This window comes from Emydura macquarii, unplaced genomic scaffold (genome assembly GCF_026122565.2).
Source record: "Emydura macquarii macquarii isolate MOO-44397 ecotype Brisbane River unplaced genomic scaffold, CSIRO-AGI_Emac_v2 contig_2834, whole genome shotgun sequence".
In the NCBI taxonomy this organism is placed as follows: Eukaryota; Metazoa; Chordata; order Testudines; family Chelidae; genus Emydura; species Emydura macquarii.
In genome coordinates, this window is record NW_027132971.1 from 1,610,862 (window position 1) to 1,638,072 (window position 27,211).

A 27,211-nucleotide genomic window follows, 5' to 3' on the forward strand; every position below is an offset into this window, starting at 1 on the left:
AAGCATAGACTCTTTCTAGATATGTATTGCTTTATTAGTCTCTCTCAAATTTAAAACCCTTTGTGGCAGAGGCCATACCTTGATGTATTGTATAGGGCACTACACATTTTTGGTGCTCAATAAATATCTTGCAAAACTTTTATTCCACAACTTTGTGAAGAACTGTGTTTATTTTTCACTACTGACTTCCTCTGCACTCTGCTAACTAACCTCTGCCAAGACTACTTCCAACATTTTCAACCTCTGAGCAATTTCAAACAGCCACCATTGAAGTTACATGAAGAATTTTGACAACATAAAATTTGAGAGAAAATAGGAAGTAGAATGGTTTATAACAATATGATCATGTGATTGTTCTGGTTATTCGTATACATCTTTTAAAATATTGTATTTGTTGCTTATAAACTATGTTTGTTAATAATTATAATGCTTAATAGTGCCCATTTGGAATTACAGTTGAGGAGGGATGAGGGTGAGTTTTCAGAAGGAAGTTGGAAAGAGAGAGAGAAAATGGGTCAGAATGTCATCTGCTAGTAGGCTTCTGGTTGATGCAATGTCCCAATGCAAAGGCAACACAGATTCATCCAGTTTACTGATATCATCTGGGGCATGGTGAGTCATCTTTCTCTAGATTGGACCCCAGTTCTTATCAGCATCTCATTGGCAGAGTTGCTAATTGTAGAGCATTTTTTATTTGTGAACTCTCATCCCTTAATGAATTCCTGAGATTAAACATGACTCAAAAGCGTCTGGATTCAATGTCTTCTTCCAAAACCAGTGCAAACTCTAAAGGTTACCAAAATTATAAGTAATGGAAAAATGTTTTAAGACTGGCTATGTATTCAGAGACTTTTTTCCACTCTATTTGGTTTCTTCGATGAAACACAGACCTTTCAGCTATAAAGTTTTTTTTGGCATATAATCCTTTTTGAACATTTCTGTTAAATTCTTATATTCCATCTCACTTGGTTCATGTGGAAAGCATAAGTCTTTCAGCACTGTAAATGATACTTTTCTCACAAGTGATAGAATATCTGATTATTTCCTTGCCATTGTCTTCTACAGCATTTGTCCCAAGATACTGAAACTATGATCCAAATTGTTTCCTCTTTTTCATTAAGCAATTAACCCTCCATAAGCAGCAACTTTACCTTTTCCCCTATTGGTTTCCTTCTTTTTAACAAGAACACTTTGAGCCTTTTACTGTTTTAAATCCTAGCTTCATCACCACAATTATCATTATGTTTTTTTTTTTTTTTCATATATAAAGAGCATCCAAACATATTCAGGCAGAATGACCTTTGTCATATTGAAGTGAAGTTCTACTCTGAAATGTGACTTGTGCAAATGGTTCATTCTTATTAATCAAATCTTTTCCCTGTGTTTCTGGTTTCTCTACTGAGATAGTGAAATTGTGTTTACCAACATAGCAAGAGAAAATCATTTTGCTTCTATTCCTTCTTGTGTATTAACAAAAGTGTTTTCTAAGTTCTACTTCAAGGATTATCACATCAGCACAACTATACAAAGACAGTGAGGTTGTACATGGAAATAATTTGAATACAATACTGTTCAGGTATAACTAAGGACAAAATTTGGCCTACAGAATCCATACTACTGATGATGTGCAAGAAGAAAAGGTCTGCTTAACTTTCAGATTCCAGGTTGACTTTGTAGGGCTGGCCATCAGCCAAAACATCCTGTTACTTGTAAAGAAACGTATTTCATATGGAGTCACTGACACACATATATGAAACCACAAAATGCCATTTTTAGAGTCACTTTATTGAGTAGAAACATTTTATGAGAAAAACAAAAACTAAGAATGAACAAAAGTAGTATCTCTGTGAAAGGAGATGTAGTGTAAATTTCTTCTCCTTAGCAGGATGCATCTGTACACAAAATGACATCTCACTGTAGCTGGCAAGTGTGAGAGAAGTTCCTCTCCTGTTAAAGTACACAGAAATCAAATTACATTATATGAGACAACAGTTCCATACATTACAGCTTTAGCCTCTTACATTTTCTCTCTGATGAATCCTTCCATGCCATTCTATATTTAGCAGATGCTGTGGGACATGTGTTATTTATCAATTTAGCCTTGAACATACTGAGACTACAACGTGGTTGGTTCTAAGCCACGTGAAACTTGTCAACATGTGACCAAGTATATTAAAATGTGTCTCAGAGATAAAGTCGATTGCTATAAAGTAGTCATCATTTAGTAAAATTTACCAAGTAGTGGTATCTGAGATATCATATTGATTTTGTATTCTAAGTGTAGTGTGATTATAACACCATCTTGGATGCTATAGCACTACAGTTTACCTGATAATTTTTCAGAAATTTTGAATTTTTAATGACAACCACTACAGTATATATGAATCAACCTAATACTTTTACAGCCTGATTCTCTTCTCATTTACACTGGTGATTACCAAGTGACTGAATGCTTTGGAGTTACACTGGAAAAAAATATTGTAAGGGGGAAGAAAAAAGTCACAACCTTCATTTTCAGTTGGAATTTGCTTTGACTGAACACTCTATGATTGAGTCTCATCCTCGTTACATCAGTTTTACAGTAGTACCAGTTGATCATCATCAGTGGAGTTTCTCCTGATTTATGCCACTGTAAATAAGAGGAGATTCAGCCCACAGTGCTCAGCCAAACAACTTGCACTGTACACATTTTGCTCTTCCTTTCACACAGATAGGTTGGTTATTTCAATACCTGACAATCTCTACTTTTAATCAGATCTCATTTCTGTACAATTATCATTTCAGGCTTCTGTTGATTGCTTTTGCTAAGCATAATGAGCAGAAAGAAACACTATCTCATTGTGCAGAATATTGGATTGGTTGGTGTAATAGACTCAGTTGCTATTTTTTGCCTTGCTCTTAGGAAAGTTAATTTTCTCTTTCACCAAATAACTAGCAGACTACTAATAGCATATACAGTTTTAGAGAGATTTGCATTAAAGAATGCAGCTGACTGCCTTATCTGCTTTTGGAACCAAAATGACACATGGACGTTCTTTTACTATTAAAACCTTAGGTAAAGTCTAACACTTGCTGTAAACCTCCTTAGGCTACTTTTAAGTGCATGGAATAGGAATTGGGCTTATGCATCAAAAAACTTCTACAGGTCTGTATTTATTCAGTTATTTCAGCTGTAAGAGGCTTGAGGACTGAGACTACAAAGAAATAAACCGTTTTGATTATGCCCGTAAGTGCTGACATGTATTGGAAGAACAGTGCAAAACGAAGGACACAGCTGGAGTTTTCCACGATACCAGATCTTGAAAATGCAGTCTTTAGTTTTGGAAGCAAAATGACACAAATTCAAATTTCCATTAGTCTCTTATTTTCCTTTCTTTTATGAGCACTTAAACTAGTCAGAAGAACATGAGTCTGATATAAATGTGATTCAAAGATCTTTGCATTATAAAGATGTTGGGGTGCGGGAAAGGGGGTTAAACTAGAAGAATGTTCATTTTAATTATTGAGTTTATTTTTAGTTATTTTCTGTTAACGTGTTCAGATATTTTTGTCAGTCATTTACATTTCTTCAAATAAATGATAATCATATAATATATACCTCTAACATTACTGTTCCACTGTGTATAGTTTTCCACATCTTTAGAATAATAAGTAATTTTAGACTAAACCCACTTGGATTTTTTTCCCCCATACAAAATTTAAATAATTAAAAATCAGAAATGTAAAAATTCTGAAAAGTTATCTATTTGTACTACTGGAGTTGCAAGTAAAACATTAATGAGTTGATATATTAAAAAAATGAACAGTTTTTAAGAAAGGGAGGAGTCATTGTGTGTGTTCTAAGAAGAACAACATCCTACATTTACTGAACAGACATTACTTACTTAACAGAAGAAACAGAGAGTTTTAAATTAAACTAAGAACTTCATAGCAGGGCAATTTTTTTTTCTTTTTTTTTTTTAAATAAAGGCTTAGCAAACTTAGAACATTTAAGCTTTATGGTTCTGTGACAGTCTAATGCAAAGTAGTAGACTCAGTATGCAATATATTAACACAAGGAACTGGTATTTTCTAATACGTGAGAATAAACCCATGAAGCCATAAATGTATGTTGTATGTTATTGCAAATTAAAAATAATGTTTAATAGCTAACTAGGCACATGACTGCTTTCACTGTGAAATATAGCCAGTAATCTCATTCACTGGGTTGTGAAGTGACCTAATTAAAAGCTTCAAGTCACACTAAATAATACCTAAAATTACTCCTGAAGTATTGGAAGAGCTGTTAGCAGGAAGACTGATATTAGCTTAACATAGCTGGCCATGTTATTTATTTTATCTTTAGTCTGCATAAAGACATTAATAGACAATTCAGTTGAACAGGATATGATTTGTCTCCTATATAATATTTTTTATTATTATTATTATTAGAAAACAGAAAATTGCAATTACCAGACTTCCTACTGTTAAACAGACACTCATTATTTTCCCCATGACAGTGAAAGTACAAAACACTTAACAAAATACTAGGCAACAATTATGTAAAAGTAAGTTACAGTTGGCATGTCTGATTGTATGATATGGCATCTGGGAGGGGAAATACTGGACAATCAGTAAAACATTGCTCCTATGGAGCTCAAGGGTAAGAAAGATGATAAAGTTTATAGCCCAATTCCTTATACTTTCTATGGATGAAGAACTACTTTCCAACTACTCATTTTCAGTACTGCATTATAAATAGTTCTACAAAGCAAATGCAAAGCAACATTCAACATGTCTTTATAGCTACCATGTTACAAACAATGAGCCTACTCCAGCAAGGTGCTTAGTACCAAAGGGAACTAAGAGTGTTCAGAACCTTACAGTTCTATGTCCAACGTCATTCCTACTTGTCTTTTAGATTTGAAATATTGGGAAGCTTATTTACCATATCATAGTCCTGAAGCAGGACTATAAAATTATAAAATGTATCTGTACATTTAGAAGAAATCTTCCAAGACTACTGCACTGTGTAGCACAGAATGGGGAGGAGATGAGCAGTGGTGAAAGAGCAGGTTTAGGACAATTTAGAAAAGCTGGACATGCACAAGTCCATGGGACCAGTTGCCATGCATCTGAGGATGCTGAGGGAGTTGGCGGATGTGAGTCAGAGCCATTGACCATTATCTTTGAAATCTTGTGGTAATTGGGGGAGGTCGCAGACAATTGAGAAAAGGCAAATATAGTGCCCATATTCAAAAAAGGGAAGAAGGAGAATCTGGGGAACTACAGACCAGTCAGCTCTACCTCAAACTCCAGAAAAATCATGGAACAGATTTTTAAGGAATCCATTTAGAAGCATTTGGAAGGGAGGAAGGTGTGATCAGGAACAGTCAGCATGGATTCGCCAAGTGCAAGTCTTGGATGATCAAATTGATTGCCTTCTATGATGAGATGACTGGCTCTGTGGGTGTGGAAAGCAATGGACATAATATATCTTGCTAAAGTCTCCCAAAGTATTCTTGCCATCAAGTTAAAGAAATATGGGTTGAACAAATGAACTATAAGGTGGATAGAAAACTGGCTAGATTATCAGGCTCAACAGATAGTGATAAATGGCTTGATATCTATTTGGCAGCTGGTAATAAGCAGAGAGCCCCAGGGGTTGGTCCTGGGGCCAGTTTTGTTCAACATCTTCATTAATGATCTGGATGATGGAGTGGATTGCACCCTCAGATACTGCAAGTTTGCAGATGACACTAAACTGAGGGGAGTGGTAGATACGTTGGAGGGTAGGAATAGGATACCGAGCGACCTAGAGAAACTGGAGGATTGGGCCAAAAGAAATCTGATGAGGTTCAACAAGGACAAGTGCAGAGCCCTGTACTTAGGATGGAGAAATCCCATGCAGTGCTATAGACTGGGGACTGACTGGCTAAGCAGCAGTTCTACAGAAAAGGACCTGGGATTTACAGTAGACAAGAAGCTGGATATGAGTCAACAGTGGGTCCTTGTTGCTAAGAAGGCCAATGGTATATTCGGCTACATTGATAGGAGCATAGCAAGCAGATCAAGGGAACTGATTATTCCCCTTTATTCGGCATTAATGAGCCTACATTTGGAGTATTGTGTCCAGTGTTGTGCCCCCCACTACAGGATGGATGTGGACAAATTGGAGAGAATCCAGCGGAGGGCAACAAATATTAGGGTGCATAAGCACGTGATTTAGGAGAGATTGGGGGAACAGTTTAGTCTGCAGAAGAGGGGAGGGGTTTGATAGAAGCCTTCAACTACCTGAAAGGGGTTCCAGGGAAGCTGGAACTAGGTTTTTCTCAGTGGCGGCAGATGACAGAACAAGGAGCAATGGTCTTAAGTTGCATTGTGGAAGTTCTAGGTGGGATATTAGGAAAATCTTTTTCACTAGGAGGGTGGTGAAGTCCTGGAATGGGTTACCTAGGGAGGTGGTGGAATCTCCATCCTTAGAGGTTTATAAGATGTGGCTTGACAATGCCCTGGCTGGAATGATTTAGTTAGGATTGGTCCTGCTTTGGGCAGGGGGTTGGACTAGATGACCTCCTGAGGTCCCTTCTGTGGACGCGCCCCTGGAAGCGGGGAGCAGCGTCTGGGCTTCTCCCTCTCTGGATCCTCCTCAGAGGGGGACCACCCCTCCCGGCTACCTCCCACCGGGAGCAGTCTTAAGCCCTTCTCCCGGGCAAGCAGTCTAAGGTCAGGCCCTCAGATAGGGCTGGCAGGGTAGGCAGTCTAAGGCCAGGCCTTCAGGCAGGGCTGGCCAGGTAAGCAGTCTAGCGCCAGGCCCTCAGGCAGGGCTGGGCAGGTAAGCAGTCTAGCGCCAGGCCCTCAGGCAGGGCTGGCAAAGCAAGCAGGCCGCTCTCTAGAGTGGTACGGCGGGGAAGGCTTCCTCAAGGTGGGTAGGTAAGGGGGGAGGGAGACGCAGGCCCGCCCGTCTCCACTGCGTCCCAGCCCAGGACCCTCGCAGTGGCAACGGCGTTTGCCACTGGGTCGGCGGGTCTCCGGCCGCAATACGCAGCCCGGGTTGCCCCTGACTTGGCCACTAACTTGCGGCTATCCCTGGGCTTCTTCCTCCCCGAAACTCCCGGTACCTGCCTCCTCTGGGTCGCTGGGGCATGGTAGGCCTGCTAGGCCCTCCTCATCCATGGGCGGCAGCTCGGGCAACTCCATGGGCTCGTCCTCGGAGGGCAGCTCTGGGGGGGGGGCTTTATCAGCCAGGGTGAGTCTGAGAGGGGGACCAGGGTGGGTCTCAGAGGGGACTACCCCTCCTGGCTATACCTTCCAACCCTAATCTTCTATGATTCTATGTTTCTTGTCACCAGGCAGTAAAAGACATCCAAATGTTAGCTTCAGGATGTATGTTAACATTTAAATGTCAATTTGCCTTCTTAATCTGTTTTATGAATGTATAATGATCTTGTAAATTGCAAAATATATACAAATTACTAGCATGCGTGCAGAATATTTTACATTATTCGTCACTTTTTTTTTTTAAACTTGGAAAGACTTCTTATATTTACTAGCTTATTGTTGGTAGATGTTCCTGGTATGATTGCACACCTTTATGATATGAATTTGCTCTAAACAAACACTCAAGTTATTTAATTGATGCTGATAAAAGCTGAAATACTAGTTTTCGGGAATCACATGACTACCATAGTCTATACATAGTCTATACAAATTAATTGAATTTACATCACACAATAATACTATATATTTTTAGCTGAAAAATGTAAATAAATCTATCACAACAAAATCCTTCAGTGTAGAGACTATGTATCTGAAAAAAGAACCAGTGTCCCATATCCCATGGATGAACTTAGAGCATGAATTACAATTTTTAAATATCTGGGAGGTCCAGTTGCAAAACTTAGAAACATATACCAAAAAGATCATCCAACACCTCCCATTTATAAGGGTATCTAAGGGTTGGATGGGAGCAGAGAAGAAAGGAGGCATGGACAAGGATGGGAAAGATGGATAAGAGAAGAAAGGTGGGGGAAAGAACTGATGTGGGGAGCTTGGATAGGAGCAGAGGAGAGAAGAGTGGGGTAGAGGGCTGAAAAGGAGAAGAGGGAGGGTTGTAGGAACAGGAGTAGGGATGGACAGAAATAGACTAGGGCCAAGAGAGTCTACATCCACTAGAGAATTCTGCCCTACAGAACTTGAAATCGAGGAGTCCCAACAGTCCTCTGTGGTCAGAAGTAGCTGTGAAGCCCACTACTAAAGTGACTGACTTTGTCCACATAAAGGATCACAGCCTACTATTGCTACTAGCTACTCCCATTAGCTGAAATGTTAGTGATCTGTGTTCTTGAGCAAAAAGGTCTGCATCCTGCTGAGGGCTCAGGTCATTGGGTCAATATGGATCCATGTGATGGAATTTCTGTTAAAAAAAAAAAACAAAAAAAACAAAAACTACTTCCTTAATAACCTAGGAAATCACATTAAAAAAAATTGAGAGAAAGTTAACTTTGCAAAGTCAAGTACTTCTAGTTTCAGAAAAAACAGAATGAAGGTTACCTATAGAACTTTAATTCAGCCCAGTTGTGTTTATGTATTATGATACAATCTTTAATTACATGATCACATACTATTTTTCCCCCACAGGATCCTGCCACATTCAGTACACAGGATGTATGCTGCTCAGGGAATTAATCAGGTTGTGTAGTGAAGTGTGTATGTAGGACCCCTGCCTTGTTTGTTCCAGAAGGTGGAAGGTGTTTAGTAAATCAGGGGATTTCAGGAATTGAAAGGATGGTCTCATGGTTAAGGAAGTTGAATGACATCATGCCCAGGCCAAGGAGTTCTGATGTAATGCTGAACAAGTTACTTAAACCAGGTTTTTCCACTGGTAGCCACTAACTCTATTCCTCATTTTCTGAGTGCCCAGCATAAGACACATAGGGTCAAAAATCTGCAGAAATTCTGAGCACTCATAAGTGCAAATTCACAGGAGCCGTGCTTTGAATGTAAAAAGTTGCTATCAAAATTCTAAGTACTCTGAAAAATCAGGCCCTAAGTGTCTCAAGAGCCCAAAATTAGTTCTTACTTTTGACAATTGACAATGACAGTCTCTCTGTTCCTCAATTCCCTGTCTGAAAAATATGTATAACAATAACACCTCACCTCACAGGAGCATTGTGAAGATAATTCATTAATAATTATGAAACACTCAAATAAGCTTTTGAAAGGAGCACAAAAACACCCTGGGAAAAAAAAATCAATAGTTTTGTATTCAGTGCAGGGTTTAGAAGGTGTGCAATAAATAAGGCCAGGGCCATCCATGACATTGAGTCTGGCATTGGCTAACTTTTGAGTGCTTCACTTTTGCAACCATAATGTTTTTAATGTAATATTTTGATATCATAATATATTAATAGAACATTAAGAAGACTGAATAGCTAAGGGGCATGACAGCAACATATATAGGTCACCAGTTCAATTCCAGCCCAGTGTAGTTACTGAAAATTGACCACTGGTAGCTGTTTGGTGGCTTAAGTAAAATGAATTGGTCTCTATCCAGTTTCTAGCAGACTGATTTTCACATTACACACACTCTTCCTGCAACTGTCAACAGCAAGAAAACTCAACAAAGGCAACAGAGACTGAACGAACATAGATACTCAATTTACCTACTACCAGTAGACCGATTCAGGGTAGGGTTAAAGCATACTATTGATATGGTGTAAGGAAGCTTTTGCTGCTGTGCAATATGCTATGCTTGGTCTGTCAATATAGGAAGACCTTCAATGTCCAGGACAGTCAATCTGGCATCGTTCGTAAACCCGAAATTCCTATTTTTTTAATCTACTTAAGCCATTAATCCCTACAAACATTCCTTTCATGCGTGCATAGATTTAAATATGTAGATTCCTAAGAGTATCTAACTATTGCCTAGGACTTCAAGAAAATCAAAGAATAAAGCTCTTTGCAACAGATAACCTTGTTGAACTGAATATTTAAGTGTATTAATTTACTGTCATTTAGAGTGAGTTTTTTGTCCTGCAAAAAGGAAAAATTGCTAACAACGGAGCCAATTAAAATAAAGCCCATTGCCAGTAATCTTTTGGAATTAGAATATACTGAGTTGCCAGCCATCCATTGCTGAATGTCATTTCGCTAGTAAAAGCTGTACTGAGTGAGATTTGTGCCGACTGCATGAGACCATGAAATCAAAGCCTTGTGTATTGTACATCAGGTGTGATGCTTTAGCATAAATATATGCCTTCCACTGAAGCATATCTGCATAGATCCTTCAGCCAGAGGGTTGTTTCCAGATGGAGAGGAGGTTTCCAAGATAAGGCAATAACTTTTCTGGTTAATAATGAAGTAATGTTTAGGTAAGAGCTCATTTTTCCAGACCTTCCAGACATGATGAATTATTCTGCTGCAGGTGAAATGACCATTCCCATTGACCTGAGAAGAACAGCAATATTTTATGAAGAGCGTGAAGCTCATATCATTGGCTCCTTTTGCTTTTGTTGTCCTTGACTCCTACTTTTTTCTCAGTTGTGCTGAAATTAATTTGAGTTTTTCAACTGAGATAAAATATTTTCATTGGGGCAAAAATGTATCTTGTTTACTATGGGGCAGTGGGCTCTCTGTTAATTCTTATTAGTATAGCCATCATCTTGCTTCCAATTTTCATGAATTTTATTTGAAAGTTTCTTGTTGAAAGGACAACTTAAACATTGACAGGAGGATCCATAGAAACCGCCTGACATACAGGTTTTTGTTAGCACATTTGTTATGTGACAGGCAAATTAGACTCTTTCCAATAACATTTTCTGCACTTGCTAAAGGGACACAATCAAAACAGTCAATTAAAAAAAAAGAGGGAGTCCAAGTATTTTAATAGCACCTCGGTCCCCTGCCAAATTTGGTGATTTTACATTCCTGTTTTCAAAGTTTTTCCTTCCCCTATTGCTGTATGAAAGACACACTCAAACAGACTAGAATGAAGGTAGGGAGCAGTAGTGGCTCCTTTAAGCAATCCCACCCCTAAGGGATTGGGAGAGAATGGCTAGAAAAGGAGTAAGGCATCCCCTAAGCAGGTTGGTGTGCTAGTGAAGCTCAGGTAAATCATTAGCCCCTGCACACTGGTGGAGGATATTTAAACCTGTTCCTCAAACTTGAGCCACTTCTAATGCTCTAATTGCAGCTTCCACCCATGAAACTGGTCTTTATGGTCTGTTGTGGTCTTTGCTTTAGTTGCCTCTTACTCAGTTCAGAGGAAGTTCAGCTCCCTGATAAACTGGTTTGAGGTAGACTTAAGGGAAGGCAGACCCTTGAGATGATGATGAGTGGGTTTTGGGCTTTTACCGTATGGTACACTGAGGAGACAACCCTCTTTCCCCAGCCCCTTAATCCTCATGTGAGGAAAGAATGGTGGGGTCCCAGCAGAAGGCAGTGATTAAAAAAGGAATGATGATCTGCACTGTCCAAGTTATTGCAAGATTGTTAATTTAACTCATCAGGGCTACTATGTTGCAGCCTAACTGAACACGCCCTGCACATCTTGTCTTTTTCCCCACAAGTCTGGGACAACTGACTAAGGCCCCAATCCCACCAAAGAGATCTCTGCTTATTTTTTTTATGCATGTGTCTAATCTTATTGACTTCAGTGAGGCTACTCAGGTGGTTAAAGTTAAGTATGATTGCAAGAGCAAGGCTTGAAAAAATCATTGTTTCCCTTTTATTGTTTTATATCACAGTCATCCTTAATGTTACTTTTAAGAATAGTAGGCACAACATTCTTACATAGGTGTGATTTTTAAATTAATGGACATTAATTTATTTTAGTTATATTTTAGTTATATTTTAAAGACATTAAAGACATTAAAATATAACTATAAATTTATATAAATGTATAAATGTATCACTTACACTTATTTCATTTATTTATTTTAAAATATAACAGAGAAACATTTTAAACACAGTGCTAGGTTATGGTTTTCAGGATGGTGCCTATTTGTTATTACTGTAAGTAGGGAAAGATTCAGCTCTCAGATGCACATGGGAGAGCCTCATTCTGAGATTGTCCTCTATGTACTTTCACAGAACTCCCATTAAACATGTGAGGGGAGAATATTTTGCACAGTGTCTCTGAAGATATAAGACTTCCAAAAATATCTAGTGTGTGCTATAGCAGAGCAATTCATTCTTAATGCATTCTTATAAAGCTCTAGCGAATGCTTGAATTATGTTTATATTGCCCTGAAAATGCTTGATAAACTAATTCTAAGCCATTTCTTGATGCAGGGAGGAATTTGGGCCTAATTCTTATTTTGTGGTGGTTTGTTAATTTATCTGGGGCTGATATGAAGTATTGTCTATTAGGAAGTCAAATCATCTCACCTGTGGCCTGAACCAACAACTTCAGAACTGAATCACCAATCCAATGTTTTAATTAGCTCTCCTTTGTGCAGTTCTTTATAAATCCTTTCACACCAGGTCATGCTTGGATTTTCTAAGCATGATGCCCATTTTCACTGATGCCAATGGTTGCAATCAACCCACTTTACCTGCAGCAAACTGTTCATGCAGCCATTAATGGCTTTGGAGAACTTAATAGCCGGTGTTGTTGCTCATTTCCGGACAACTGTTTATATATAATTAGTGCCCAACTAATTTACTGAAACAAAATATTCTGAATAGGAATATGTGATGCATACAAATTAAAATGTTATTGAAATGACTTATGAAAAGGCTGCTGATACCATATTTGCTGTAAAAGGGAATGGTTACTTTTCAAATCTATCATTTAAACTGTGTTTTACTAAGTTTACTTACTTCTTTACTTTGCTGACCGCACGTGATTTTGAAGGACAAGCAACAAATGTCATCTAGGGATTCAAAACCCCCTAAATACTAAATTAAAGGAACCAGCACTACAAAATATAACTAATACTACAATACAAGATGCTGCTAAGCTCATATTTCTATATTGATGGGCTATTTAATCATAACAGCTATTATGAAAAGGAAAATAAACTCCCAATATGTGTAGTTTAAGAAGATTATGCTATAATCTCGATGTGTTGTCATTAGTGTAAGCCTGCTCAGGAACATTGCAGAGCTTGGAGATAGAGCTTTAAAGAATTCTGTTTACATGTAGTACAGAAAAGGCATTTTGCATAGAGCAAGCACTGGTAAGAGACTGATTTATTTAAAGTTACTTGTACTATAAATCCATTAGATGTAAATTATAAAACATCTTTATGAAGTGAAAAGGAGACAACACAGGGCTTTTATCTTTTATTTTAACCTCATCAAATTTAGAAGGGCATCCCGTCAAATACTTTCTGGAAGAAGCAAATGCTGCCAGTCTCCCAGTTCTTTAAAACAACCCGTTGTCCTTCTTGGATATTTTTTATTATTATTATCTGAAACTGGGAACAAGAGGATTGAGTAGAGTTTCAGTTGTGGAGAGAACAGATCTCAGATTTCCAGGGCACAATTTTAGCTTTCTTAGAGATCATGAGAAAACCTGAAGAAGAGCTCTGGGTAAGCTCAAAAGCTTGTCTCCCTCACCAACAGAAGTTGGTCCAGTAAAAGATAATACCAAACCCACCTTGTGTCTCTAATATCCTGGGCCCAACATGGCTACACCACCACTGTATACAATCAGAAAACTGTTGATCTTGCATTACAAAACTTAAATTTCTTAGAGCTCAGGGCTTGATTGTAATTTTACAATCTAGTTGAAGTAAAGGCCAATACATAGCTGCACCACTCCAGGAGCAAATGACAAATTGTGACTGAGTCACAATTCCTCCTCTGCTTCTCCTTGCTCTGGAGAGAGAGTAGGTTACTTCAGCCCTTTTCCAAGCAGTCTCCCTCCTCATGTACTCAGCCAGCTGCACTGTGCAGCGAGTAAATTCCACAATTTCTCCCATTACCAGCCCCTCTTTTCACTCCCTTCCCAATTCACTGCATAGCATGTAGCCTCTTCCTCCTTCCTTCCTGCAATCTGAGGTTGTAAGGAGACCTTTGATGATGTGAGGAGTTTCATTATTGACTTCAAAGAGAAGAGAGTTACTCTAATTCTGAGAACTTTTGAAAAATCCTACCCTAAGTGTATTTCAAAGAAAACTTTTACTATAATTTTGGAACAAATTGTTGACTCTTGAGAACCTCATCAAGATGTAAGCATTTGTGAGATGATTGGTTGACATTGTACCAAACTTTAATATATTGGCTTCAGAAGTAAACCATAAAAAATCTGACTCCTCATATCAACATTTTTACCTATCACCATCCAGGATTTTTGTCTTGCACTTTATATATTCATTAATGGAATAAGAATTACCCTATTATTCTTCTATGTAATACCATTCTTATACTTTATTGTGATAGGAAATTTATTTTTCTTCTACTGAATCTTACATTTATAAAGTACACTTAAAGAACTTTTTTCCAGTTATTAAAATATATAGTTTACATCATAACAATACCTACAATACAAAAAAATTGACTTCAACAGTGTGTTTGAGCCGCAAGGGGCAAAGAATCTGTAGCAAGACATCACATTGGTTTCAGCAGAACAGCTGAGGAGTCCATGCCAAGGCATGCTGCTGCTGCATTGTGTTTGCATTTCTATGATGGGATTAACATAACTCAACATGACATTATATTGGCTAAAACACAAATCTAGTACTTAATCCAACAAGACGCAAAGTGCTCGCTGTGCTGTGTCACCAAGATCTTCTCTGCCAGCCTTCTGTATCTTGCCTAGCAAATACAATCTCTATGCATATTTATCCATTTAATGCTTGCTGCATGTTTCCTAGTGGCTGTATACCCACACAAATAAAGTATACAGATAAAAAATGTTTTCCTAATAGACAAGCTATTTGCCATTGATACACATGTTGAATAGGCAGTTGGATTTTTTTTTTGGTACAGCTTGAATAAAAATGTCTCTTTCCCCTATTCCTCTTCTTTGCAATAATTTTTGTCTATTTCTTGGTTACCTTTTTTATTCCTCTTATGTTTACTAGTATTTAATGAGTTTTTAGTGATAGTGGCATTAGAATCACAACCTGTCTATTATCAGTACCACCAAAGATGTACCTTTGTGATTGCCAAAGAATAAATTCTAAATCTAAGATGAAAACACAGTTCAGGTGCTGTGGACGGTATAACAATTTTGAAAGGAACTGTGGTAATTATTTGGGCAGCTAATGATTATTGCAGTCCTCAACTGATGCTTTGCCAGAAAGTATATGGCAGGTTGACTTGAGAATAAGATGGATCTACAAGCTCATTTCCAACCTTACATGTGTGGTGGAGAATGGTGCTAGTAATGTTAGGTGAGTTACTTTGTATTGCATCACAAAAGAGCATAATAAAGTTTTTTTTATCACAAAGTTTAATTCTAAAACTATGTTTATATTAAAATTTGCCTTTTAAAAAACAAAATTGTTGTGTAAAATTATAGCATTACAGAAATATTGTGTACCACTTCACAATGTAATGATAGTCACAAACTGTCCCGGAACTGGACAGAATTTTCAATGAGTCCCAAACTTACCTAAAAATTGGAAAACCCTATTAGTTTCCAGGTTTCCTCTAAATTCTCTCTAAAATTCATTTCTTCCTATCCATCCCTAGTGCCAAAACCTTGGTCCATACTCTAGTCATCTTTTATCTTGTCTGATACAACTTCGTACTACTATCTGATTTCACTGATTGTTACATTGCACCCTTCAAGTCTACTTAACACGCTGCCATCAAAATTTACTTTGCTTCAGTACTCTAGCCTGATCACTCCTCCTCTCACTGCCTTTAGCTTCCAAACCTTTCCACAGTGTCATTCAAATTTAATCTTCAAGCCCTGCTCAGCCCCACTCTTCCCTATTTATGATCTCTAATTTCCCACTACTCCCATTCCCTGCACCCTGCCAATATTGCACCTTGATGCTCCCTTCCCCCCCCCCCTTAGAATCCAGCCACTTTTCTCATGCCATCTCCTACAACTAGTAAAACCTACCTGACCTTATCCACATGGCTACACCTGGTGGAGTATCTGTAAATCCCAGTGATTTGCTGAACTGGAGATTGGAGAAGAGTGAAAAGGGTAAGGCTCAAGCCAGAAAAGATCAGTCTGATGCTACTGGGTTGGGAGAATAATCTTCAGGTTAAAGCAAAGTTCCTCTCCCCTCATCGCTGGGGTGTTTGTCCACCCTTTATCCAAGACACACACAACTGACAGTGCTTTGTGGGTACATGGGTGATCCTGGATCTAAGGTCAAATGAGTGGCCAAAAATAAGTTTTAGGTGTGTCTGGTTATGATTTATTTTTATTTTTATTTTTTTGGGGGAGGGGCAAAGGGGAAATCCAGGATTTACAAGTGTAATCCATTCTTCTAAGGTAAAGTGCTGCAATGTGCCCTGAATAGGATTTCCCATCTAGTCCATTCTTACACAGCTGGTGTAAAAATCAGCAGGCCACCTGTTAAGTATAAATCAGCTGCAGAGAAAAACATCCTGCAAGAAATAAATTCCTTTTCAGTTCACTTTTGAGTTCAGCCCAAGTGCTAACTTTGATCCACAATGATCTTTATGGTTTGTGTCCGAGCTTTCTAAGAAACAATTTGTCACCCCACTTGTTGCTGCAGCTAAGATCACCTGGAACACCTGAAGTAATAAACCCTACATTTAAACTATCTGTGGCTGGTCGCAGGTGATACTCAGTGAATATTTGTCAATTCAGGAATTCACTTCCTTAAATGGTCTGACAGAGCTCAAACCTATAGAACATGGTACAAAGAACAATCTCTTTTCTCAGACTTCTCTTCCCTTAGGAAAGTTGGACAACATTCCTTATGGGCATATCCTTCTCTTTTTGCTCATTAGGAGTAACAGAAAATAGTATATTTATTAGATTTGGCACCTATAACCTATTAGGTGTTAGAAAAGGCATGTTTATATATGGAACAATAAATTCAATAGTAAAACTGGAACTTTTTGAAGAGTATTAAATGGTTTCAAACCATATGGAAAGCACTACAAAGGTACAAAAAGTTAATTAAGAGAAAACTCATAAGCTACCACAAACATCTGTCATCACACCATATATCAGTAACTATACCTTCATAGTAGTTTAGCACATCTTTACTCTAAAGCACCATCTGTTCTAATCTATAAAACTGAATTTGTAGTATTTGGGCTTTCAGAAAAATCAGCAAATTTGGTTTGGCTATAATAGTACTGATAATAAGAAATTCTTAGGTCCAGTATTTCATATGCTGTAATCCTTTGATGACCAAACAGAATGCAACTCACTAAAAGAAGATCTTCAAAGGGACTTGTACTGTTGCTTTGTTAGCTGGTCAATAGTTTCTCAGCAATTTGCTGAAATGTGACTATCCCACAAAGCATAAAACACCCACAAATAACCTCACATACAAAATTTCAGCAGACAATCAAAGTATGTCTCCCAAACATGCAAAAATCACACTTAAACTTTACTTCAATTTCATCTCAAAGAGGTTCATTTACTGTTAATTCTCAAAGCTGCTGATGAGAGCAAAATCTGAAAATAGAAAAGGAAATTAAACTATCAGCAGTACATTTCTGGTTCTTTGATGCCTGCTTTTGTGACCTCAGCCACATCACACTTAAAAGTGAAACTATATTTCCACTTTTTTAAAAGGGTTTGAAAACAGATAGGGGAAGTGTCCTGTGTCACAGGTCAGGGAAACTGTACATGTATTTCTTTTCAGTGGTCCAGACAGGGAACCCCTTCTCAGACTTGCAGCTCCGCAGCAGTTGCCTTTTTGGGTGGAGACCAGCCTCCGTCTCCCTTCTGACCAGAATATTTTCAGGCTACAGATCTCCTTCCTTCACTATGTATTTCCCAGTACAGACAGGTTGCCTAGCGATACCTGCTCGCTTTCACTTCAGAGATGGTTAACAGGTGAAATTGCTACAGTTATGGTAACACAGTACGTCTTATGAAAGCCTACTTTATTCATAAGGTAAAAAGCAGAGAGAAAACATTACAAACAATAAAAGAACCTACACATATGTTAATAAATTTACAAGATTCACCCTCACATGGATTCTGGCAGGAACAGTCCTTCAAAACCAGCTCTAAGCATTGGGACCCTTTGTGGACCAACAGTCCTATTGGTTTGCTGGATCAGAAAAAAGACAATGAGCCAGTTTAAAAGCAGGCAATTTATCCAAAAATCCTTTCCTTATCTGTTGTTCCCTAGAGAATTCAGTTTGAACTACTATTTGCAGACCTTACCGAGGGCTAGCTTCAAAGGGCTCATAATGGAAGGAGTGCATTAGCATCCTCTGCCTACTAGAGAGGGTACATACAATGCCACAGTGACACCTACACAGTTGCAATTTTAATACAATTACCCTGTTGTGTTCTTTAGGAATGTGATGAAGGCATCAGAATACCAGCGAATGAGGAAGATGTTTCTTTCTTGAATTTAATACCCAGATGCAACAGCATATGTTGCTCCAATTTAACTGAACTTCTCCGGGTAAAGCTATCTACTTGTTAGGGTTTCTATGGAGGGAGAGGGGGAGATACGAGTAACAGACTAGATCTTAAAGGGACATGATCTTCGTACACCCCAAAGAGATTAACCTTAATTCAAGAAGATAACTTAATTCAGTACATTCTATCTTAATTCTGTAAGTTTGTTAAGGATATTTAGGAATATTGTCAGTCTGTGACACCCAACTGTAGACAATTACAGTTACTATAAAAGACTATTTCTTTAGAAGTGAAAGAGCTGGTTTAAGGAAGGGTGTTCTCTTTGGAGAAGAGGATCTGACTTTGGCAGATAGGCAAGCTTTTAAGTTCTTCAGAATTCTGTTTGAGGGAGGAGCTCCTAGAAAGCAAATAAGTTAAAGATCTGGTTGAAGCAAATCAGCCCTGAGAGTTTTAACGGGCCTGATTCTGCCACCATTACTTACACCAAATAGTAGCATCTTGATTGCACTTAAAGATCCACCCATATAGGATTACTACTGATTCCAGCATTATTCCATATTTAAAGTATAGGAAATGTCTTTTAAACTAGTTGAATCTTTCAATCTGGAAAAAGAAATTAAATACCACCAGTGATCTGTTATTTCAATGACATTTTTTGTAACTAATATTGTACTCAACACGAGGAAGGGTGACATAATTGGGCCCCAAAGAAGGGCTGCAAGATGGTATTTATTTTAAACTCTCTAATTGTTTGCAGAGCGTTAATGGTGCAAATACTCAGATTTCCATATACATTTTGTGAGAGCACCAAAATGGAGAATAAGCCTTAGTTTGCCTGAGCATTTACTCATAGTTACTTTGCTAATTATGCCCATCCACATAACAATTATTTCATTAGCATATGTAACATTTGCCAAATGTGTCTTCATCCCACTGAATGCCAAAACACAATCATTATTGTTAAAAAAGATGCCAGATGTCCAAATAAAAGCTTGAAAACATCCTTTATAATTTATTTTTTTTTCCATTCCTTTACTTACACCTATAGTGGTGGAGAGGGAGCAACTTTCATTAACTTGCTAACTAGAGAGAAAGATTCTCTTACTAGTGAAACATCAGCACTTTCTAAAATGTGGTTTATTGTTACTGTGGAGCAACAAATACCTAAGAACTCAGCTAATTTTTAAATTCAAATCTAGTACAAGAAAGATGGTGTTCTAGCCAGCTGCTCTGATGGATATGTAGGTGGGAACAAGGTTATAAGTTATAACTAAACATGAAGTTGAAAAATATGAAAGAAATTAAAGTGTTCAGTAATGAAATGCATTGAAAATGTTTTTAATGTTTGTTTAGATTACAGTTATTTAGAAGTTGGCAAACCTTTCGGTAGTAATCTAAATTTCCTTAACTAGTGAAAGCTAAACAACAACTGGATGAAATCAAGGTTCCTAAAGTCTTCATCAGTGAGATACAATACTGAAGTATTTTTCTTGGTGCTAATAGTCACAAAAAAAAACCCCAAACTTGTGAGCAGCTGCTAGAGAAAATAGCTTATTGATGTTATGTTGGAAAAGAACATGAGTCTTGCAATCTGTGCAGCAACAAAATGCAATAAGCACAGTACATTTGATTTTTAGATGAAATATTCATTTAAAAAGGCTTAAATTTTAGTACAGCATTTATTTGGTATTTCTTTCATTGCTATAACTTTGTAACAGCAACTTTTGAACAGTGGGTAGGCTTCCAAAATGGAATAAATGAGAGAGTCAGAGAGATTTCATAATGTATAATAGATGGAGGAACAGGTGCATGAGAAAGTTTTATATTTTGGACAGATTGTAAAACAGATATTTGGATGTGACTAGATTACAAAGTCTAGTAGAAAATGTAATTTGGCTAAAAAAGAAAAAGTAAACTACAATAAATTTGATAACTATTAATGTTATGACTTAAATTGTTAGGTTAAATCCAGTTAGATACATTTGTTGAAATATAGAACAGCTTCTACTGAATACTATTTTTGCCACGCGTCTCAGTTTTTTTGTTTTGTTTTGTTTTTTTATAACTTCACTAAGTTAGATAACTTCATATGGTGAGCAACGTAAGTGGTCACATTCTGGTCCAAGTTACACAAGTCTAAAAGCAGAGTTACTCCATAAAGGTGAATAGAGTTACTCTAGATGTATGCTAGCATGACTGGGAGAAAAATGTGGCCCATTTATTCTATCTGAAGCCTTGACCCTAACAACCATCTATAATGGATAGATATTTGTAGCAACCTGGTAACTAAGACAAAACACTCTCCCTAGATCACTTTTTCCTCTCCTTTTGCTTAATCATCCCACCCTTCTTTCCTAGCCTCTTGCTACATTAAGATGTCTTATTCATATTGATCTAATTTTGGCCCCAGACCTCTAAGCTCCTGGAAGACCTGAACTCCCAGGGCCTTCAATGGGCAATTCACAACATTTCAGGAGGTGCTCAGCACCATGTAGGATTGAACTGCATACTTGTAACTCAATGGGGCAGGAACCTTGGCAGGAGCCTTGGGGCCACATCTTCAGTTATGGCAGAGAATCTCTCAGAGAAACTGAGAAGGGAAGTTGCAAGTGTGAAGGTAACTTTAACTCAACATTGCCTTGTCATGATCCTGTGGCAATTTTGTGCCAGGCCAATTCCCATTGCAAATTAAAATGACTCAAACGCTTCTTTAATGTGTGCCTGCTGCCAATGGCCAGGGGGGTGTCACAGCAGCTGCAAATTTCCAGAGCACACCCAGAACCCTTCTTCCCAGCTTCATCCCCACTCAGGCTGAGGGATGAAGGCTAACATAAGTGTCAAGGAACCATTATAGTGTTTTTGTAAGGGTTTGTGCAAAGGATTTCCCTTATGCTGGAGCAATACTATTGTCATTGCCCAGGTCAAGTTTAGGGTAGGTTTGTTCTTGTGGAAAGGTACAAAGTGGCCATAAAACAGAGGAGGACGGGGGTGCTGTGAGGTGATGGAAGCCTAAGCATTCAAAAATCTCTTTGATTTAAAGGGGCAAAGGACACTAAGCTCCTCAGAAGAGATGTCAGGACCTGACAGCATTGGATCCTATGTTTATAAGTGCTCTACAAAATTCTAGTGCTAAATAAATAAATAAATAAATAAATAATGAAGGTGGATATTGAAAGCAAGCAGGGATGCTAAAGAACTGCAAAGTAGTAAACTTTTCCTTTATTATGAAGAATATTTTTTAAAAATGTTGGTATTGGAATGTCTCTAACTAAATTATTATGTCCAAATCCTGCCATGTAAAAATCTGATGAATCAAAAACTCCGCTTTTTCCTTTCTTGCGCCCCTACTTCCCTATATTAGGTGATATTTTGCCTCCCTACCTCAGTGAAATCCTCCATTACCTGACCGTGATTTCTGTAGTCTCTGCATTTCCTGCTTCAGTTCTCAGTGAATATTTTAGATGAAGACCTGTCTCAGTAATAGCAAACATACCTGTTTTTTTCCAAAAGGAAGTACAAAAAATCCAACCCCCCCCCATAACACTGAGGGGAGGGATTGCATATTTTGTAGCTTCTGTAGGCAAAGATGATTTCACCCATCAGGGGGCTCCTTACATCCCTCCATTCATATCTCCCTCCCCCCATATTTTCTTGCAATAAAGTTGACATTATGGGTAAACTTGAATACATTTCACAAACCTTTAGCTGCTTAAATCCATTAAAGTCAACCAAAGTCACATTCCCTAAACCTCATACTTTTACCTACAGAGTAAGTGGCTTTCCTGCTGTCAGCTAATATATGGTTCAGAGACTATTATTTACCACTGGGCACTCATAGCACACAAAGCATTTGGTGCAGTCAAAAACTGACTCCTTTATTCATTCTCTATTCAGGAGTTGTGCCTAAAAAAGGGCTAACTATGGACTTCAGGAACTGGTTCAATAATAGAGGCAAACCTTTAGTAGGGGAGTGCTTGTTCATTGATGACAAAATACCAATTGGTACTTGGACTGGACTCCACCAAACAATACAGGAACCAGAACAGTGTAGATTTTTTTTAACAGCACCCAGCATGCTGTTATACCAACTAGATCTAGTTAACTCTCCATTAGTCCATTTTTCAGTTCTGTGGCCACCTAATATTCTTGATTATTAGTAGGACTCTCAGAGCCCTAAGTTTTAGCCCTTTTTAAAGCTCTTCTTCTGTTACATGGAATTCATTTATTATAAGAGATTTAAGATTTTTGACATTTTAAATGCATAACACTTTTAATTATGTAATGAGACTGAGGTCAACACAGTAGTAGTGATACCTTACAGAAACATAATTCAAATATTTTTCAGCTGCTTTTGGCATAAGTAAAGGATGAAAGAAAAGTTCTTTCACTTGAGTAGAGGCCTGAACCCATTTTCTAGGTTACACACATTGCTGCAGAGAGCCTCTTTACATGACTCCAGTGTTAAATTAGAAGAAATTGCTTGTATATGCACTCTTAACAGATGATAAAATCAGGTTGCCCTTTAATATTCTTGGTGTCTGGCTTAAGAAAGTCACTCATTTAATATATTTCATAGTATGAGGACAAATAATAAAACCTAATTAACAAAATTTCTCTTATAAAAGCATTTAGATAATTGAGCAAAGCTCATATTTATTTACATATGAGCTTTAGGTTTGAAAATTCGAGCCAGTATTTTCAAAAGTGAGTAGTGATTTTAAGTGCCTAAGGTGGGACATTTTAAAGGGGTGAAGTTTTAGGAGGGAGAGTGATCATTATTTTTCTAAAAATCAGGTTTCTTTAAAATGTCTTAAATTGAACACTGAAAAATCACTAGTATTTCTGATTATATTGTTCTTTGTATTGCACACATACAATGATGAAATGTTGTGCTTCCTATTTTTCATTTCACCTAGAGAGGGGCCTGAACTGGAGCACTGGATCTGAAGCCCATAATTCATAGAATCATACAGTTGGAAGGGACCTTAAGAGGTCATCTAGTCCAGTCCCCTGCACTCGTGGAAGGACTAAGTAATATCTCGACCATCCCTGACAGGTGTTTGTCTACCCTGCCCTTAAAAATCTCCAATGATGGAGATTCCACATCCTCCTTAGGCAATTTATTCCAGTGATTAGCCATCCTGACAGTTAGGAAGTTTTTCCTAATATCCAACGTAAACCGCCCTTGTTGCAGTTTAAGCCCATTGCTTCTTATCCTGTTCTCAGAGATTAAGAAGAACAATTTTTCTCCCTCCTCCTTGTAACAACCTTTTATGTACTTGAAAGCTGTTATGTACTTGAAAGCTGTCCCCTCTCAGTTTTCTCTTTTCCAGGCTAAACAAATCCAGTTCTTTCATTGCCTCATAGGTCATGTTTTCTAGACCTTTAATCAATTTTGTTGCTATTCTCTGGACTTTCTCCAATTTGTCCACATCTTTCCTGAAATGTGGTTCCCAGAACTGGGCACAATACTCCAGTTGAGGCCTAATCAGCATGGAGTAGAGCAGAAGAATTACTACTCGTGTCTTACTTACAACACTCCTGCTAATACACCCCAGAATCATGTTTGCTTTTTTTGCAACAGCATTACACTGTTGACTCATATTTAGCTTGTGGTGCACTATGACCTCCAGATCCCTTTTGGCAGAACTTCTTCCTAGGCAGTCATTTCCCATTTTGTACATGTGCAACTAATTGTTTCTTCCTAAGTGGAGTACTTTCAATTTGTCCTTATTGAATTTCATCCCATTTACCTCAGAGCAATTTTCCAGTTTGTTAAGATCATTCTGAATTATAATCCTATCCTCCAAAGCACTTGCAACCCTTCCCAGCTTCGTATTATACACAAACTTAATAAGTGTACTCTCTATGCCATTATCTAGCTCATTGATGAAAATATTGAACAGAACCGGACCCAGAACTGATCCTTGCGGAACCCCACTCTAGCATGACTCTGAACAATTGATAACTACTGACAACTACTCTCTGGGAATGGTTTTCCAACCAATTTTGCACCCACCTTATAGTAGCTCCATCTAGATTTTATTTCCCCAATTTGTTTAAGAGAAAGTCATGCGGGACAGTATCAAAAACATTACTAAAGATATACCACATCTACTGCCTCCCCCCATCCACAAGGCTTGTTATCCTGTCAAAGAAAGCTATCAGGTTGGTTTGACATTTGTTCTTGACAAATCCATGCTGACTGTTATTTATTACTTTATTATCTTCTAGATGATTGCAAATTGATGGCTTAATTATTTGCTCCATTATCTTTCTGGGTACAGAAGTTAAGCTGACTGGTCTATAATTCCCTAGGTTGTCCTTATTTCCCTTTTTGTAGATGGCCATTATATTTGCCCTTTCCCAGTCTTCTGGAATCTCTCCTGTCTTCCAAGACTTTTCAAAGATAATCGCTAATGGCTCAGATATCTCCTCAGTCAGCTACTTGAGTATTCTGGGATGCATTTCATCAGGCCCTCGTGACTTGTCTAAGTAATTTTTAACTTGTTCTTTCCCTATTTCAGCTTTGAGCCTGCCTCATTTTCACTGGCATTCACTATGTTAGATGTCCAAATGACACCAACCTTCTTGGTGAAAACCAAAACAAAGAAGTCATTTAGCATCCCCACCATTTCCGTATTTTCTGTTATTGTTTTTCCCTCCTCATTAAGTAACAGGCCTACCCTGCCCTTGGTCTTCCTCTTGCTTCTAATGTATTTATAGAATAATTACCCATTATGTCTCTAGCTAATTTAATCTTGTTTTGTGCCTAGGCCTTTCTAATTTTGTCCCTGCATACTTGTATTTTTTGCTTATATTCATTCTTTGTAATTTGACCTTGTTTCCACTTCTTGTAGGACTCTTTTTTGACTTTTAGATCACTTAAGATCTCATGGTTAAATGATGGGATCTGGATTCTAACTTCATGACTTGTGCCTCTTTCTTCCATTGATGGTAATAAGCAGCAGGATTTGATCTCTTAACATCTGGTTAGAAATAAAAACAACCCCCCCCACAACGATCACCACTATTGCAAGAACAAAGTCAACCATTCAAGTTCAAATTGTAACCTATCTCATCAAGTGGCATACCAAAGTGAGAAAAGAGAAACTGTGTACTTAACTCGAGTCCTAAGTTACTAGTTTGAATTTGATACCAATTCAGTACTTGTTCAGTTGGATTTTAAGATCACATTGGTTAGTTTTGATTAGAGTTAGTCAAATTGCTACCTGCAAATAAATCTGATGGATTTTTCAAAAAACAAAAAAAAAACCCTCTTTGTAAACAGACTTTTTTGAATTTTATGAATATAGACTTTTATTTGTTCAAACTGTTTAGGGAAACAAACTTCAGCCTCCAGGTTCTTGATGAACTACTCACTTTTAGTATTCACTGTTAGTAATTACTATTTGTGGTGTGAAATGGTCATCTGAGTTATATTGTTTCTGCTTCCTGACTGGTTGAAACTTGTTCACCAGGAGGATAATGAACAGTAAATGTTAAATAGTGTACAACAAATAATGAATAGCAGTTATTTGCACATTAATACTTTTTTGCATTCAAATATTGATAGCTATGTGTTACAGCCATTCTACAGACACCATACAAACAAAGATGTTTGTATTATGAATAAAAGATGCATGAATACTGTTGAACTCAGCAGTTATGATACTTACGCAAATGCTTGCTAACACTTTCTGCTGTATTTGACCAACTTGAGTTTTGATCCATTAGGGTTGGTTGACTTCAAACACATTTTAAGTTCTGAAGCATATTGAAATATCATTCTTTGCTGTTAGAAATGCACACTTGCTAGAAAACATCCCTCTAGTGGCAATCAGCTCTGCTCAAGCTGATCCCTGAAACAGTGTGATACAGTATGTTTGCATTGTATTTACATAGTTAAATCTGGATGGTATGTATCTGTTTTACTACATGATTTTCCAATCTTAATTTCTTTCAGAAATTATCCTAGTCCTAGAACTGTAACAGTTTCACAATGTGGGCTTTGCACAACGCATTTGTCCATAAAGCCCTATAGGCTTTTTCTAATTAAAAAATCAGCTGATTTTCCTCATTTAAGGACTTCATTACACAATCTCTGTACAAATGGAATCACATTCATGCCTTTCATTCATTAGTCTTCTAATCACATTGTTCTGATATGTGGTGGTTCCTGTTTCCTAGAACTTCCTTTTTCTTTAAAAATAAGCTCACTTATTTCTTACTCTAACATAATTCCTCTGATTTATATATTACTCATGCTTAGCTGAGCTATATCCACTCATTTTTGCAGCCACCTCCCATGAACCCTTTCATATCCTGAGGTCATGCTGCAGCAGTTCTCTCTCAGTTTTCCCATGTTTCAGGACTCTATCAATCAAACCACCAAAGAAACGCTTCTCTGGTTCAGCAGCACCCTTCCTTGGGGGGTGGATTTATTATTAAAATAATTAAGTTCTCAGATCTTGACTAAGTTTATATTTCCTATCTTTCCTGCTAGGGATCTCCCAAGCCTTCCCTGTCTGGAACCTTTTCCCTGAAGACTCAGCATTCCCTGGTGGAGCCTATCCACTCACAGCAGTCTCTGTAGTCTCTCTCTATTCCTACCTGATACTTCAGGGGTCCCTGCTGGCATCCACTTATCAGCCATTTCTTGCCTAGGTAGGCCTCAGTTGAAATGTCTCACTCCAGCTTTACTCTGTTTCTCTCTTTCTGCAGTTTCCTGCTGCT

General features: G+C 37.8%; 1 long non-coding RNA gene across 1 annotated transcript; it reads right to left on the bottom strand.

Annotated features, from left to right (window-relative positions):
* Positions 1-1,771: 1,771 nt before the first annotated feature.
* Positions 1,772-27,211, bottom strand: LOC137166337 (uncharacterized). The gene is made up of 3 exons (XR_010923657.1): positions 27,089-27,211; positions 2,507-2,629; positions 1,772-1,947 (listed from the first exon to the last, which is right to left on the bottom strand). It is a non-coding gene; the product is annotated as an uncharacterized lncRNA (long non-coding RNA).